The sequence below is a fragment of the Carlito syrichta genome, unplaced genomic scaffold, assembly GCF_000164805.1.
Source record: "Carlito syrichta isolate Samal-C Ts95f unplaced genomic scaffold, Tarsius_syrichta-2.0.1 Scaffold238381, whole genome shotgun sequence".
Lineage (NCBI taxonomy): Eukaryota > Metazoa > Chordata > Mammalia > Primates > Tarsiidae > Carlito > Carlito syrichta.
Window position 1 is genome coordinate 1 of NW_007182477.1, and position 3514 is coordinate 3514.

A 3514-nucleotide genomic window follows, 5' to 3' on the forward strand; every position below is an offset into this window, starting at 1 on the left:
CTTACCCAAGATTTTTGTAAGCATAAGTTCTTAAGGACATATTTACCATAATTTCCCATTGGCATCTTTGCAAGTGAGTCTTCTATGCTCTTCTCTGGCAAAAGGCCATCAGTATAATGAGAAGTCACAGCTGAAAATCATAAAAATAAAAATTTACTCGCTGTGCTAGACTCAGGTGAATATCCTTTGAAAATAAAACATAATATGATACCATGGTAAGGACATAAGTATGATGACAAGTACAAATCACAGGTTTCCACTCCATCATAAATATATGTACTTAAGAAAATACTTACCCCATTGTCTGAGTGAGAACTCAAAAAACAGCTAATACTTTGCAGAATCCACATGATAAAATGAGTTACATGGAAGAGAAAGTTTAGTAATTTTGCCACCATAATTTCTCTTCCTTATGCATCATGCAAACAGATGGCATCTTCTCACTCTTCAATTCTTCCTCAGGGAATAACAGAAGAGTGGAATATGAGTCCACATTTCTGTCCTTTGAGGGTTTATACAAAGACTGTTTCTCTTCCAACGTAGAGGAGACACATCCTAAGAACAGGTATGAGTCTCCTAGAATCTCTAACTTAGTGATTATTGTTATATTAATCTAGACAAAGCAACATCATAAACATTATTATGTGTTTATCTTTGAATGTGAAATACACCAATTCAAACAAAGTATGCCAAAGTGTAGAAAGAATCAGGATAAATGACTCAATTAAGGGTACAAAAATAATTTGTGGAGCTGCAAATTACAAAAAAGTTTGAGAAATTTTTATATGAAATGTAACAACCCTTACTTGAATCACCACACTACTGCCTGGGTGAGAGAGAATATGCTGATAAAATGTAACCATAAAAAGGATTTGAAAAACATCCTTGATATTGATATGGGTCTTCATAATAATTTCTTTATGATAAAAAAAAACAAGTTGCAGACATCAAACTGAAAAGCTTCTGCAGAGTAAAGGGAAAAGGAAGAAGGCTTACAGGAGAAGAAAAAACATCTGCAAACCATATACTTGATGAGATGTTAAGGAAAGATAATGATTGTCACTTGAATAAAAAACAGCCCAAAAATGAATACTTATTTTCCAATGAGGACATACAGATTGCCAACAGGTATTTGAATTGGCACTGAACATCACCAATAGAGGCAATTTCAAAAAACCACAATGATGATATATTGTCTCATAGCTGTTAGAATGGCTAATATCAACCAGAAGAGAGAAAGAACTTTTGATAGGGATGTGAAGTAAAAGAAATCCTGTATACTCTTGGTGAGTTTAAAATTAATAGAGTCATAGAAAAATTATTATCAACATTCTTTAAAAATAAGCCACATGACACAGAAATCCCTTTTCTGGGTATAAAACCAAAGGAAATAAAATCAGTATCAAGGTCATACTGTAGGTCATCCCGAGTTCAGGTCACCCTGTCCCAACCCTCCCCACCTCCACCTATGAGATGAGTGATGCCCAAGACCCCACCACTGTGAAGCTGGGGGACTGCAGCCAGCCAGGTGGGGGCCATGGCTTTTCTCTATTTTCACCAGCACCAAGAGCTCTAGCATTCCTCAACCTTCTGGAGGATAGTTTGTCCAGAAATTCCTCTCCAAGACCCCTGTTTCCGGATTTCAGATAAGTATCTCCTGCCATGGTGCTGGTCTACTTCCAGCGTGCCAACCTGAAACTTAGCGAATATAGCCACAGAAACCTGTTCCTGGCACTGTACCTTGCAAACGACATGGAGGAGGCCAAATGTAAGATCTTTCCATGGGCCCTGGGGAAAGATTGGTGTTTACGGGTGGGGAGGTTTCTGCATCGGAGGGATGTGCTGTGGGCATGCATGGGCTTCTGAGACATCTTGATTCACCAGTGCTGTGAAGAGGTCATGGCAAAGGAACCCTTCCACTGGGCTTGGGCCCGGGAGCGGTGCACCCACCATGGCGGGGTTCAGAGAGGCTGTCCTCAGGTCCCTGTCCACCTTCCCCGGGGCCCTGGCCTCTCACCACCCTACTGTTCCCTCTGTGGCTTGTCACAGCACCCCAGCCACCACCACCCTAAGCCTGTGCTGTCTGACTGTCCTTCTGTCACCGGGGAGTATCATCACCCTGACTCCCAAAACTGTCTCTCAGAGGCCAATAGCCCCTGGGGCGGGGACCTCCTCATCCTCTTGCTCCCCCAGATGCAGCTGGAGTCAGGCATCTACCCCTTCTGCATCCCAGTCTGCCCAAGACCCCCACCACGTCCTGGGCACTGACATTGTGAATAGCGACCGGCAGGCCCATGCTTCACCAGCTGCGTCCCACCCAGGCCTTGCATCTCGTGGGCCTCAGGCTGGCTCCTTCTTTCCACCCTGCAACTTCTACTCACTCGGCCCTGGCCCCCTCTAATAAATTCATGTCCCAAGATACCAGTTGACAAAAAAAAAAATCAGTATCAAAAAGAAGTCTCCAACCCCTGTGGGAATTGCAACATTTGTCAAGATGGCCAAGCTTGAAAACAACCTAAATATTTGTGGAATCTGTGTTAAGAAAATAACATGTGGCATGCCTGTAGTTCCAGCTACTGGAAGGCTGAGGCGGAAGGATCGCCGGAGCCCAGCAGCCAACTCCATCGACTTGAGAAAGAACACGGGTGAACGAGTGGATGAACTAAACTCCTCCATTAGTACAGCTTTGCTGGGACCAAGACTGCAAACTGCTGAATAGACAGACTGTAAAGCAGAGGGAAAAGTGAACAAAACCAGAAGACCCTCATAAGGAAGAACAGGTCATTGCAGAAGAGAAATAAAAGCAACCCCACCTTCCCTCACAAACAGAATTGAAGAGGGGGAGGGAAAGGGGTAAAGGGAGAAAAATCTACAGAAATGAAGAAAAACCAAAAGAAGAGTATGGGTCTCTCCCAGACGCCTGGGAGAACAGACACTGAGAAAATTGACTTTGGAATACAAACAATGAAAAGTCCCCGGAATGAAGGGTCTCAAAATGCTAATGTAGACATCAAAACAATAATGGAGAGACTAAAAAGAATTGAGGAGACACAAGAAGAAACTAGGAAGGAGCTGATATCTGAGATAACAGTAATAAAGAATACTGTGAATGAAATAAATAACAAATTGATAAGCATGGAAAGCAGAATTACCCAAGCAGAAGAAAGAATCTCAGAGCTTGAGGACCAAAATATAGAACTAACCCAAACTCTTAAAAACACAGAAAATAAGCTAAAAAAGACAGAACAAAACCTTCAAGAGATGAGTGACTACCTCAAGAGGCCTAACCTAAGAATAATCGGACTCCCTGAGGCAGAAGAGAACAGAGACCACATTGGAACAAACTTTCCACGAGATCATTCAGAAAATCTTCCCTTATCTAATCAGTGATACAAAAATTCAAACACAAGAGATTCAGAGAACGCCCGCAAGACAACAAATGAGAAGATCAACTCCTAGACACATAATAATTCGCCTAAATAAAGTAGGCACAAAAGAAAAAATCCTAAAGGCA

The 3514-nt window shown here is 42.2% G+C and overlaps 1 pseudogene; it reads left to right on the top strand.

The window, feature by feature from the left end:
* Window positions 1-1435: 1435 nt before the first annotated feature.
* On the top strand, window positions 1436-2268 carry LOC103253567 (annotated as a pseudogene).
* The last annotated feature ends 1246 nt before the right edge of the window (window positions 2269-3514 follow it).